This window comes from Ovis aries, chromosome 5 (assembly GCF_016772045.2).
Source record: "Ovis aries strain OAR_USU_Benz2616 breed Rambouillet chromosome 5, ARS-UI_Ramb_v3.0, whole genome shotgun sequence".
Classification (NCBI taxonomy): domain Eukaryota; kingdom Metazoa; phylum Chordata; class Mammalia; order Artiodactyla; family Bovidae; genus Ovis; species Ovis aries.
This window is the reverse complement of record NC_056058.1, coordinates 970,714-985,695: the sequence shown is the minus strand read 5'-3', so window position 1 is coordinate 985,695 and position 14,982 is coordinate 970,714. Positions and strand designations below refer to the sequence as shown.

General features: G+C 40.9%; 1 protein-coding gene across 4 annotated transcripts in view; it reads right to left on the bottom strand.

The window, feature by feature from the left end:
• RNF130 (ring finger protein 130) overlaps positions 1–14,982 on the bottom strand; it is a 183,523-nt gene that overhangs the window by 147,260 nt on the left and 21,281 nt on the right. The window lies entirely within an intron of this gene.

The following is a 14,982-nucleotide window of genomic DNA, read 5'->3' as shown; positions in this document are numbered from 1 at the left end:
TGGTGTGCATGGGAGCACAAATTGAGCACAAATTCTCTCAAACTGCGGAGAGCAGGGGCTACTTGAATATCTGCCCTTCAATGATATACTGCAGGGCAGATATTAAATATTTGAATGTTTAAAGTAGGCTGTGAGTAGATAAATAAATACTCTCTTCCCCACCTCAGAGCAGCCTAAAGTTCTCCATGTTCATTAGTTTCACTCCCATTTCTTAAAGCTGCAAACACCCCATCTGCCAAGCAGTGATATCCACATTGCTGTGTGGGTGATGCGTCCTCCTGCGTCCTGAGAACTTGCAAGAGCCATGTGGGCCTAGGAATGGACAGCTGCTGGAATCCGTAGGCACACAGCGCAGGTGCCCCGGTGAGACTCTAGCTTCCAGAGAATGCGTGTCTTGTTTCCTCCACCTAAAGGCCAATCCCACTACTCCTCTGCTGACCACCTCGGAGCTGTGCTAAAGTATCTTCTCTGAAAAGCCTTCCCAATTTCCTAACGCTGAGTTGGGTGTTTTATTCATGTTCCCATGGTACCCTGAGATTCCATTCATTTTAGCAGTTATCACACTCTGAGTCTCCTGGAACGTGAGATCTAGCATCTTTCTCAGTAGCTCTGGCATACAGCAGACACTTAACTCGTGACGACGGGAGCAAGAGAACGACGCAGGGAGATTAAGCAAGACCTGATGTGAAGAAAAAGCTTGTGCCAAAGACCACTCTGTTTCATGCGGTGATGTTCTGACAGGGGGGATATTCTATCAGCTGTTTTCTATAAAAGAAGTAAAAATAAAAATGAACCCAACTAGTTACCCTAAACGCAAATGTTTCCATTTTCGCATTAGATTATAATTTCTTTAATCTTTAGATTTTTCACTTCTTGTCTTTATTTTCAATGTTGAATTTAATGATTCAAACAAAAAAATACAATTCTTTACTTTTGTTCCCAACTTTTTAGAAAAGTGAAGTATAACTGATTTATAATGTTGGATTAGTTTCAGATGTACAGCAAAGTGACTCAGTTAGATATATGTGTGAGAGAGTGTGTGTGTGTGTGTGTGTATATATATATATTCTTCTACAGATTATTTTCCACTAAAGGTTGTAATAATGCGTGGCACAGGAGCGGCAGCTGCATGGCGCAGCAGCTGAGAGGAGCTACCCCATGTCCAAGGTCAGGAGCAGTGGCCGAGAGGACCTATCTTATGTCCAAGGTCAGGAGCAGTGGCTGCGCTTTGCTGGAGCAGCCATGAAGAGATATTCCACGTCCAAGGTAAGAAAAACCCAAGTAAGACAGTAGGTGCTGAGAGAGGGCATCAGAGGGCAGACAGACTGACACCACTATCCCAGACAAACACTCAATCTGATCACATGGACCACAGCCTTGTCTAACTCAATGAAACTAAGCCATGCCGTGTGGGGAATCAAGCTGGAATCAAGATTTCTGGGAGAAATACCAATAACCTCAGATATTCAGATGACACCACCCCTATGGCACAAAGTGAAGAAGAACTAAAGAACCTCTTGATGAAAGTGAAAGAGGAGAGTGAAAAGGTTGACCTAAAGCTCAACACTCAGAAAATGAAGATCATGGCATCTGGTCCCATCACTTCATGGCAAATAGATGGTGAAAGAGTGGAAACAGTGTCAGATTTTATTTTCTTGGGCTCCAAAATCACTGCAGATGGTGATTGCAGCCATGAAATTAAAAGACGCTTGCTCCTTGGAAGGAAAGGTATGACCAACCTAGACAGCATGTTAAAAAGCAGAGACATTACTTTGCCGACAAAGGTCTGTCTAGTCAAGGCTATGGTTTTTCCAGTGGTCATGTATGGATGTGAGAGTTGGACTATAAAGAAAGCTGAGCACCAAAGAATTGATGCTTTTGAACTGTGGTGTTGGAAAAGACTCTTAAGAGTTCCCTGGACTGCTAGGAGATCCAACCAGTTCATCCTAAAGGAAATCAGTCCTGAATATTCATGGGTAGGACTGATGCTGAGGCTGAAACACCAACACTTTGGCCATCTCATGCGAAGAGCTGACTCATTTGAAAAGACCCTGATGCTGGGAAAGATTGGGGGCAGGAGGAGAAGGGGATGGCATCACCGACTCAATGGACATAGGTTTGGGTGGACCCGGGAGTTGGTGATGGACAGGGAGGCCTGGCGTGCTGTGGTTCATGCGGTCGCAAAGAGTCGGACACAACTGAGGGACTGAACTGAGCTGACAGGTTTATGAAAAGACACCGACTAGCGTTTCCTGTGCTACGCAGCAGTCCTGTTGCTTATTTCATATATAGCAGTGTCACCTGTCAATCCCAAATGTATCCCTCCCCCTTTCCCCTTTGGTGACCAATTTCTTAATTTTATACGTTTAGCTACTGGACTTAAGTAGCTAGCTTTCATCCCTTTATTACTTCCATGGATAAACTTCCTATTTCTAATTTTCACTTGAATCTAATTTATTTTTCAATTGGAGACTAATTGCCTTACAGAGGTGGTTGTTTCCTGTCAAACCTCCACCATCTCGCTATCACTCGTCTTCATCAGTTGTTCAGTCTCTGAAACACTGAAAACGCTTACTCTTTTAATTTTGTTAACTTATGTGTAAATTTTAACTTTTGCCTTAATCTTGTCTCTAGTTTTTTAAATCCCTCCCCCAATACTTCTGTTATATATACATTTTTATGGTAGGATTTGTTATCATAATGGCCTACAGAAACAACTCGGACCCTAGCCCTTCTTGTTTTCTAAGGAACCTTGTATCAAAGATCATTCCCCGCCTTTTTCCCTCTCATTTAAACCTGCTTGTTTCTTCCATCGTAAAAATAAAGGAGAAGAACAGTATCTCAAAAGACTCCCCTTTACTGCTACTGTTCTCAAGAGCTGTCTGTGCCTGTGATCCTCATCTCCTCAGTGTCCACCCACTCCTCGCCACATTTTAAAAGCCTGCACTTACTTGGCTGCTGTCGGCTCTTTGTTGCACCGTGTGGGATCTCTTCTTGTGGTTGTGTGGATTCTCTGGCTGTGGAGCGTGGGCTCAGCAGTGGCAGCAAGCTGGCTCTGGAGCACACAGGTTCAGTAACTGCAGTGCACAGGCTTAGCTGCCCCGCATGTGAGATCTTAGTTCCCGCACCAGGGACTGGACTCACATACCCTGCACTGCATGGCAGATTCTCAACCAGTGAGCCACCAGAGAAATCCCTCCTCATGACATTTTAATCTCTGCACTCAGTCACTCCACTAAAAGTGCTCTGAAAAGGCATCAATAACCTCAGCATTGTTAAATCCCAAGACATGTGTGATCCTCTCCCAAACTGACCTGACAGCTACGAGTGTCCCAGCTGAGCACTCTACTCTCTTGGCTTCCAAGACCCCCATCCTCTGATTCTCCACTTCCTCCTTTTCTTTCACAGCCCTCCGTGCTAACCTTCACTGACTCCTCTCCCTCCACATGTGCACTCAAACCACTCGGAGGTCTAGGGCGCTCTGGAGCTAGAATTCTCTCTACGTTGCTGGTAGGCTTTTTTCTTACTGGAGCAACAATGCTTACTAACATTTCATGCCAATCAGCTCTTTCCTGAGAAACTATTTTTCAAATTTTACTTATGCAAATCCAGTTTCCAATGTAAGTCAGAATGCTAAGAATCAGAAGAGGAATATGGATAATTACACACAGGAAGGAGATTCATTCTCTCTCATTCCAAGCAGAGACTGGTGCTGCCTTGATGACCTAACATTCTTGAATGTCTTTGCTGGTTCACATGGAAGGAGGCATGGGAGAGCATCCGCAGACAGGTCTATGGACAGTCACTCTTTAATTTATTTCTTTCCAGGCTGCTTTGCCCCACCTTCAGGCAAGGCCAAGGGATCACTTTGAGGTTTCAAATGGATGCTATTAGTTGCCAAAAATACCTACTGCCAAACGAAAACCAGAAACAGAAACCTAATTTAATTTGGTCATCACCTCTACACAGTCACGTGCTTTAAGTGACACTTACTGGAGCCCAAGCTTTGGGAGGTAGACAGACAATCTAAGATGAACCACCCAGAAGTTACATTACATATGAATGAGAGGACTTCTCTGTGCTTTCCATAGGATGTGAGTAATAGAACATATGAGTCAAGTTTTTGCTGACAGTCATTTTACGATAGAGAAGGGAAAACCTTACAATAAAGTTGAAGCTATTAATCGGAGAAGGCAATGGCAACCCACTCCAGTACTCTTGCCTGGAATATTCCATGGACGGAGGAGCCTGGTAGGCTGCAATCCACGGGGTCACTAAGAGTCTGGCACGACTGAGCGACTTCACTTTCACTTTGCACTTTCATGCATTGGAGAAGGAAATGGCAACCCACTCCAGTGTTCTTGCCTGGAGAATCCCAGGGACGGGGAGCCTGGAGGGCTGCCATCTATGGGGTCGCACAGAGTCAGACACGACTGAAGCAACTTTAGCAGCAGCAGCAGCAGCAGCAAAGCTATTAATACAATGGCAAAGGGACAATGAAAGGGACAAGATCCTTGGGAACACTGCTGAGTGCTGAATTCCTGGACCGTGAAAGCTGCCCTACCTTGGAGCTTCTGGTTCTGACACAGGATTAATGTCTTCCTTATTTTAATCAACTTAAGCAGGAATTTGTCACTTGGAGCACTCACATCTCTCATGTGAGTCAAGCAGCAATGAGGGGCTCTCTTAATCCACCAGGATCCACGTTTGGCAACTCAAGCCCATCAAGGAGATCAAACCTAAAAAGAAAGCTTCCTGGAAAAGTCCTCTGACACAGAGAGGCGGCTGTGATGCCAATCTTTTGCCATCCTCCCTGACCTGAGAGGAGTGGTAACTACCCAGGAGAGGAGAGCTTTACCTAAAGATTAACATCTAGGGCAAGAGGTCTCTTTAAGGATCCACGGTAGAATCCAAGAGGCCAGGGAAATCATCTATAAACACTAAATGAAATCTGGCTTTTTCTTCATCTGTGAATGCAGACATTTAATCAGTGTCTCTATCTTCTTCCTAAATAACACAAGGCTCTTAAAAGGCTTCTGTAACAAAGTACTGTAAACTTGACGCTTGTTTAAACAACAGGAATTTATTATTCCCTCAACCATTCTGAAGGCCAGAAGTGTTAACCTAAGGTTGCTGGCAGGGCCATCTCGCTAACGCAGGTCCTAGTGAAGAGTCCTTCCTTGCCTGTCCCAGCTTCCGGCAGCTCCACGTGACCTTGGTTTGCGGCTGCATCGCGCCTGCCTTTGCTTTCTCAAGGCCTTCTCCTCTGCGTCTGTCCCTTCACTCCTGTCTCTTACAAACACACTTCTCACTGGATTTAGGACCCATCTACGCTGTCAAGGATGATCTCATCTAAGGATCTTTATTAATGACAACTGCAAAGGCTTTTCCCCAAATAATATTTCTACATTCACACGTTCCAGGGATCAGACATGAATGTATCTTCCGGGGGACTACCTTACACCCCCCTTTAGAAAGCAACTCCAACCACCACCTTTCATCTTATGCGGAAGTGTCCAGTATACAGTTCTACCTTGCTTTAATTATCCCCTCTCCAACAGTCAGTGCTTCATGCAATGTTTGTTAAACTTTACCTACAGATGCCTGTCCATTCTTACATTAGTCAAGGTTCTCCAGAGAAACAGACCAGTAAGATATTTGCGTATATAAAGAGATTTATTTCGTAAGGAACTGGCTCATGCAATTATGGAGGCTAACGAGTCCCATAAAGGAGGCTAACAAGGACTATAAAGAAAACTGAGCGCCGAAGAATTGATGCTTTTGAGTTGCGGTGTTGAGAGAAGGCTCTTGAGCGTCCCTTGGACAGCAAGGAGATCAAACCATCCTAAAGGAAATCCGTCCTGAATATACACTGGAAGGACTAATGCTGAAGCTGAAGCTCCAATACTGTGGCCACCTGATGCGAAGAACTGACTCCTTAGAAAAGACCCTGATGCTGGGAAAGATTGAAGGCAAGAGGAGGAGGGGACGACAGAGGATGAGATGGTTGGATGGCATCACCGACTCAATGGACATGACTTTGAGTGAGCTCCAGGAGTTGGTGATGAACAGGGAAGCCTGGCGTACTGCAGTCCAGGGGATCGCAAAGAATCAGACACGACTGAGCAAGTGAACTGAACAAGTCCCAGGATCTGCAGGGTAAGTCAGTAAGTTGGAGAGTTGACGGTGGAGCGTTCCAGTCCAAGGCTGGCAAGATCCGCTGATGTTTCAGGTCCACTCCAAGGGCAGGAAAAAGCCAACGACCAGTTTGAAGGCAGTCAGGCAAGAAGAAACTTACTTATTTGAAGGATAACCACCCCCTTTGTTTCATCCAAGCCTTCAACTGACTGGATGACGCCCAACCACAACAGGGAGAACAATCTACCAATTCATATGTTCTTCTCATCTAAAAACACGCTAACAGAAACCCTCAGAATGATGCTGACTCAATACCTGGGAACCTCTGGCCCTGTGACGGTGGCACATAAAATTAACCGCCACAGTACTATCTCACTTCTGTGCTTCCTCCTTCTTACTTATTCCACATATTTCAGGAGTTCTTTCAATGAAGATCTGGTAAGGGTGAACCTGCTTTTCATGGTAAATGTGTTTTTACATATCGGAAAACTTCTTTTACTTTCTCTCATCCTTGACTGATAAATTAAGGTAAAAAGTCTAGATTTTATTGTTCTGTTAGCACACTAAAGGTAATATTCTACTGTCTTCTGCTTCTTATACTGAGAGGAGCTGGAGAGAATATTTTAACTGTGTAGGTTCTCAAATGTTACCCACCTACTTTTTACTTTCATATCTAGTATTTTTAAGAAGCAAAATAGATATGTTTCTTATTTTTCTATTAACCGTCAATTTTTACTTTTGGTTTTATTCTGAAGAAACAAACTTTTACAATAAATTACAATCTTTTCATATAGAATTTTAAAGGGAAAGAAAACAATAAAATATCTTCTGTATACCTAGAGTGCTGGATATATCCATTAGCATTGCAGGAAAGATCATACATAGCTGAACAGTCAGCAAGTTTGTCAATAGCCATCCATTATCATTACTTAGTTACTGTAGATCTCAAATGGATTTTGATTATTTTTCACATCCTTAGAAATTATATATGTATCTGTTGGATGTTCTCCATGACATAATAAAAAGCATCTTAAAGTAATTTTAAATGATGGCTAATACAAATCAGCCTGGAAAGTCATGTTCAGAAACAATTTTTATTACAATTGATGTAACAAATACTTCATGCGAGAGAGATGCTGTAAATCAAAATAACTAAAACATGACTGCAAGGTAAAATAACGGCGCCACAGCACAACATACAGAAATGCTAATTGTTTCATCTGTGTCACTCCCCATTCCACAAAAGCATTACAGCACTGAGTACACCTCTTTCTGAGGCTTTCTTTTCTGCTGGTTCCTATCCACCACAGTTTCCTCCCAGCTCTCTGACCACTCTTTCGTATTTTTCCATTGCTAGTCTCTCAGCGGTGTGTTCACTAACTCTGCCTCTAGGCCCTCTTTTCTCAGTGGGTCCATTCACATGGCTTCAACTATCACCTATATGTAGATAATGGTTAATTCTAAATCTCTCTTGAGCTTTTAGTCTTTAATTTTCAACTGCTTGCTAGATATTTCTTCATGAATACGGAGTATCTCAAACTCTTCCCACATCAAATGTGATCATTCTACAAAAGAATTCCCTACTGATAGTATCATCAATAAGACTGTTAAACATGTAAAGTGGAAACTTTCTTTGCATTCCTGAAAACACGTTAAGTGGCTATAAAGAGACCCGCTCAATCAACAGTGTTCAATTTTCCTGGCTACCATCAAGAACTAGCTAGACAACCTCACTGTAACTAAATCCTGCTGATGTACCGAGAGATGTAAGAACACCACTGAAGGCCCACAGGAGTATATGAAGGCACGACTCCCCACTCCAGCTTTACTGACGTATAATTAATAAAATAATTAATACAACTATTAATAAAAACTATATATATTTAGGGCTTCCCTGGTGGCTCAGATAGTAAAGAATCTGCCTGCAATACAGAAGACCTGGGTTTGATCCCTGGGTTGGGAGGAGCCCCTGGAGGAGGGCATGGCAACCTACTCTAGTACTCTTGTCTGGAGAATTCCCATGGACAGAGGAGACTGGTGGGCTACAGTCCATGGGGTCACAATGAGTTGGACACAACTGAGTGACAAAGCAAGTATATATTTAAGATGGTGATTTGATTTACCTATACTCTGTGAAATGATTACAGTCTAGTCAATTAACATATCCGTTACCTCATAAAGTTAGCTACTTTTATTTTTTGGTGTGTGATGAGAACACTGATGACCTACTATTTTACCAAATTTCAAGTATACAACGCAGTATTATTAACTATAGTCACCATGCTATACATGAGATTCCCCCAAAACATTCATTTTATAACTCAAAGTAAACAGCACTGAAAGACATGATCACTTCTCGGGCAGAAAAGTAAAAGACACAGGAGCACTCCTATTTTATTTATCGTTTCTTGTTTCTGGTACTAATACTTCTAGTACTAGAAGCTCTGACAAAATGACAGTGTTGAAAAAGACTGGGCTATCTGAAACACATTTTCAAATGTTATAATCATGCATTCAACAACACATTAAAAGAGTAATACACTGTGATCAAGTGAGATTTCTTCCAGGGATGCAAGGATGCTTCAACATCCATGAATCAATGTGATATACCACATTAACAAGAATAAAAATCATATGATCATCACCATAGATGCAGAGAAGCATGTGATAACATTCAGCATCATTTATGATTAAAAAAAACCTCTCAACAAAGTAAAATGGGTAGAGAGAGAATGCACCTCAACATAATGACAAGCCCACAGTTAACATCATACTCAACAGTGAAAACCTAAAAGCTCTTCCCCTAAGATTAGGAAAAAGACAAGGATACCCATTTTGCTACATTTATGCAACACGGTACTGGAAATTCTAGCCATAACAATCAGGCAAGAAAAATAAATAAAAGGCATCCAAATCTGAAAGGAAGTAAAACTGTCTCTATTTGTAGATGTATGTGTTAAGTCGTTCAGTTGTGTCCAACTCTTTGCAACCCCATGGGCTGTAGCCCATCAAGCTCTTCTGTCCATGGAATTTTCCAGGCAAGAATACTGAATGGGTTGCCATTTCCTCCTCCAGGGAATCTTCCTGACCCAAGGATTGAACCCGGGTCTCCTGCATTGCAGGCAAACTGTCTGCCATCAGGGCCACCAGGGAAGCCCAATAAGATACTATCTGTAGATAACACGATGTTGTATTTATAGAGAACCCCAAAGACTCCACGAAAAACTGTCTGAACTAATAAAGTCAATAAAATGGAAGGACGTAAGATCAATATATGTAAATCAGTTGCGTTTGTGTTCTATATAGATAACAAACTACCAGAAAGAGAATTAAGAAAACAGTCCCATTTATAGCTGCATCAAAAAGAATTAAATACCTAGGAATAAACCCAACCATGGATGTAAAAAACCCAAACAATGAAAACTATAAGACATTAATAAAAGAAACTGAAAAAGACACAAATAAATGAAAAGATATTCTATGCTCATAGTTTAGAAGATTTAATATTGTTAAACTGTCCATTTTACCCAAAGCAATCTACAGATTCAATGTGATTTCTATAAAAAGTTCAATGACATTTCCCACAGAAACAGAACAAATAATACTGTAATTTGTATGGGATCACAAAATATCCCAAATAGACAAAGCGATCTTGAAGAAGAAGAACTAAGCTAGACACACCATACTTCCTAATTTCAAACTATATTATAAAGCTATAGTAATCAAAACAGTATGATACTGGCATAAAACCAGATACACAGATAAACGGAACAGAATAGAATCCCCAGAAATAATCACACATACATAGTCAATTCATTTACTGCAAAGCAAACAGGAATATGCAACAGGAAAAGGAAAGCTTTGGAAAAACTGGACAGCTACATGCCAAAGATTGCAACTGGACCACTATCTCACAACATACACAAAAACTGAATGTAAGACCGGAAACCATAAAACTCCTAGAAGAATACACAGTAAGTAAGCTCCCTGACAACAGTCTTGGCAATGAGTTTTTGGATTTGACACCAAAAGCAAAGGCAAAAACCCCAAAAATACACAATTGGGAATACATCAAACTAAAAAGCATCTGCTCAGCAAATGATCCCATCAACAAAATTAAAAGGCAACCTAAGGAAAGAGAGAAAATATCTGCAGTTCATACATCTGATATGGGGTGAATATGCAAAATATATTAAGAACTCATACAATTCAATTATCTAGGGTCCTTGTTTCATGCAAATTTCTATTTACATAGTTTCCCACTCTTCCTTACATTTCAAGGAGCTAGCTAAGTGTATGATGAGACTGTTGTTATCCCTTGAATTAATGATGAGTTAAAATAAATGATTCATTCTCATAAAAAAAAAAAAAAAAGATGGGCAAGGAACAGTCTCACACTAACAAGAGAAATATTTGTCCAGAGGCTGACTGACCACTATCAAAGGGCTTTAAGCAAAACTTCTGAGAAAGGACCTAGGAGAACATGAAAAAAAAATCATGAACTCAATCATGACAAAAAATATAAGTAACGACAAAAGAATGACTTGTCATGACTTTGGTTCACAAACACCTCAGGTTATGAAAACTCCACACTCCTGCTATCATTTGTTTTCTCACGTGAATAGCGTCTCACCATACGGTGCTTTTCTTCCTAACTGTCCTCCATAGGGACTGATTTCATGATTTTTTTCATCTTCTCCTACCTCCTTCCTCAGCAGTTAGTGTGAGTGGGCTTCCCTGGTGGCTCAGACAGTAAAAAATATGCCTGCAAGGCGGGAAACCTGGGTTCGATCCTTGGGACGGGTAGATCCCCTGGAGGAGGGCATGGCAACTCACTCCAGTATTCTTGCCTGGAGAATCCCCGTGGACAGAGGAGTTTGGCAGTCCACAGTCCACGGGGTTGCAGAGAGTCCAACAAGACTAAGCACACAGCACAATGACAAAAATATTAAAGTTCATCCTAATACAAAATAATCGATGACATTTGTTTAAGTGGGTCTCAAGATTGGCTGATAATAATAAAGAAGAATACTTTACCTAAGAAACTACCATTCAGAGGGAAAAAAGGAAAAGCAGTTATATCAATCAAGATAGAGTGCATCCTTGAAGAAAATCCAAGTGAAAAGAAGAACTCAGAACATGTCTGAGAGATAGAAATGAGACTTTGATGGGGGCAATACACCAAGGTCAACTGGCTAAATGGAGTAAATATGAAAGTTCGTTATAGATCACAGAAGTGTCAGACAAGATAAAAGTACTGACAGGGGTTCAAATCATCTACAGAAATCTCCTTCAGCTAAAAGCAGGATAGCTAATAGTTCCTGATCTGCTTTACTGTTCATCTCCTACAGAATAAATGCTAGGGATAACCAGAGGAAGAAGCTTCCCTTGTAGCTCAGATGGTCAAGAATCTGCCTGCAGCACAGGAGACTTGGGTTCGATCCCTGGGTCAGGAAGATCCTCTGGAGAAGGAAATGGTAACCCACTCCAGTATCCTTGCCTGGAGAATCTCATGGTTACAGAACCCTGGTGGGCTGCAGTCCTCAGGGTTGCAAAGAGTTGGGCACAACTGAGCGACTAACACCAACCAGAGGAAACTGCCACCCAGAACCTAACATATCCCCAGGTGGCGACGTGACCAATAGCTTGGAAGAAAGCAATCTATCATTTTACAGTATGCAAAGCCCAGGACAAAGAAGCTGGGTAATTACAAATCATCTTGATGAGAAAGAAAATGAAGAAACAAGCAAGAATGCACAGAAAAACTCAACTTTAAGGAAGACTAGTACAAAGTAAAGGCACATGCAGGATGACAATACAGACTTATAAAAATTACCCCCCAAACTAAAACGCCCAGAGAGAGTTGAAGGTCCTTTCCAAAAGCTTTAAGTTTTTTCAGAGAAAGAAGAAACAGGTCACTGCTCAGGGCCAACACAACAATGGATGAAAACATTTCTCAAAACCTTTTTTGCTTTTGTTTCCCTATAACGGGAAAATAACCTGAGAACTAAGACGATCAGAGCAAGGCTACAGAACAACGGAAATGAGTTCAAAGTTCCTAAGAAAGCAAACATATTCTTAAGATAGGTCGCCCAGTCCATCTCAGTAAAACTGCTGTTCATAGCTGTGCATTCATGCTGGTTTCTTCAAGTAATCTCTCATCTCATGAAAATAATTTGCAATTACCCAGCTTTCTTTGGCCTCAGTATCTGTAAACTTAAAAATGTTATAGTTGCTTTCTTCCAAATTTTCCAGTCACTTAGCTTTACATCAACAAAGGTCAAGAATACTTTCCACTCCTCAGCGCTCCATCTTCCTCAGCAGTGTCAGAGGCACCTAACTACTTAACTTTTGTGATAATACAAACTTCTTTGGTCTCCTCCCACATTGTCTTCCTAGCTATCCAGTTGTTTCAGAGCTCTCTGATGAAAAGATTATTCTTTCCCTCAATGTTGGCACCTTTGTCAAAATCCACTGATCATAAATTAAGGGTTTATTTCTGGTTCTCAGTTCTATGCCACAGATATGTCTATCTATGGCATATGTCTATGCCAATCCACACTGATTTATGTTTTGAAATCAGGACTTCCCTGGTGGCTCAGATGGTAAAGTGTCTGGCTACAATGCGGAAGACCTGGGTTCGATCCCTGGGTCGGGAAGAAACCCTGGAGAAGGAAATGGCAACCCACTCCAGTACTCTTGCCTGGAAAATCCCATGGATGGAGGAACCTGGTAGGCTACAGTCCATGGGGTCACAAAAAGTCAGACACGACTGAGTGACTTCACTTTCTTTGAAATCAGGAAATGTAGCGCTTTAATTTTATTTTTATTTTTCAACACTGTTTTGACAATTCTGGGTCCACATAAATTTTGCTTGTCAATTTCTGCAAAAAAGCCAGCTGGTATTTTCTTAGGATTATATTGACTCTGTAGGTCAGTTTGGGGGAGTAGAGCCACTATACCAGTACTAAATTTTTAGATCCATGAACATGGGATGTCTTTCCACTTATGTGGGTTTTCTAAAACTTCCTGTGACAATATTTTTTTAGTTTTCAGGGCCAATAACATTTTAAATTATATTAAAAATACATTTTCTAATTGTTTGCTCTGGCACACAGAAGTACAATTGACTCTGTGTGTGTATCTATCTAGTGACCTTTCTAAATTTACTTCAACCAGAAAAAAAAAATCATTGTTATAATAAATAAGAAATTAAGAATTAATGACATTTAATTATGGATTAACACTGGCTTCTTTCCTTAATCCATGTCAGATGGTTGTGTACCTCATATGGTATTCCGAGGTATCCTGAATGAAGAATGGTCCCATAAATGTAAAGTGGATGCATAACTCCCTCACACACATTTTTTCAGTTATTACAAAATAGCATATACAGTTATATCAAGTTACACACGATACCATCTACTTTTAACTAAACTGTCTCTCATTAAATGGACAAATGCCTTAAAAAAGTCCCTACAAAATAAAGCAAAAATAAACTGGCACAGCTGACATTTCTACTCCTATACAAGCCCTTTTTCACTAACCATAATAGGTTTTTAAAAAACCCCAACTAATCAGATTTGGAAAAGAACACTTTTGTCAAATAGGAAATGATCATAAAAGACTATGAGAAATACAGACTTATTATAGCTATTATTAACTATTAACCTAAGTGTTACACTTTAAGGTACCATGTCAAAGAAAACCAGTAGTGTGGTTTAAAATTTATAAGTATAATACATATATTGGGGATAAATGTACACACACAATAAAAAAAGTGTGCCTCCCAGTACTACAGCGAGAGTGCCAGCAGACTCAGGAAAGCCAGTTAGGAAGCCACAGTCCAGGTAAGAGATGAGAAGGCTGCAGTGGATGTGGGGAGAAATGGAGACACATTTTAGAGATGTTACAGAATATGGATCAACAGGACTTGGTAATTAATTAGATATGGGGGTAAAAGTCTGTGCTGACTGAAACAGCAAACACTGGAGGAGGAATAGATTTTTGGAGGCAAGATGGTGAATCATTATGGACATATCAGGCTTGTGAAAAAACTGAGAGGGAGAGAATAATTCTACTCCTAAGCATATACTCAATAAAATGTTATATACATGTAACAAAAGACATGTACACAATCTTTACGACAGTATTGGTTGTAACTGCTAAAAAGCAGGCATCCCACACGTCCTTCAACAGCAAGATAGGTAAAATGCAGTATATTCATGCACTGGGTCACTGACAAATTACTGCTATATGCAACAACATGAATTTATCTCACCAGCAGGATATGAGCAAAAGAAACTAATCATAAGATGAGCGAGGGAGGAGAAACAGTGATTGAAAGGGGGGTATCCAGGAAGCTCTGTGGAGCTGGTAACGCTCTATTTCTCGACAAGGTTCAGAGTGACATCAATGTGTTTGCTACAGTTATTCATAAAGCTGCAGACTTTTGACTACATTTTTCTGTGTTATAGCAAATGAATACTGCATGACTCCACTTATATGAGGTTTCTAGAACAGTCAAATTCATAGAGACAGAAAGTAGAAGGATGGGTTCCAGGCGCCAGGGAGAGAAGGAAATTCATAGATGTTTAACGGGTATGCAGTTTCAGTTTTCCAAGATGAAAACAGTTCTGGAGACTGGCTGCACAGTAACGCGCATCTGCGCAACACTACTAAAATGGCCCACACCTACACTGGCTAAGATGGCAGACTTTATGTTATGTGTATTTTACCATGCTTGTAAGAGACTTCCCTGTAGTACAGTGGATAAGAATCCTCCTGCCAAAGCAGGGGACATGGGTTTGATCCCTGGGCTGGAAAGATTCCACGTGCCACAGA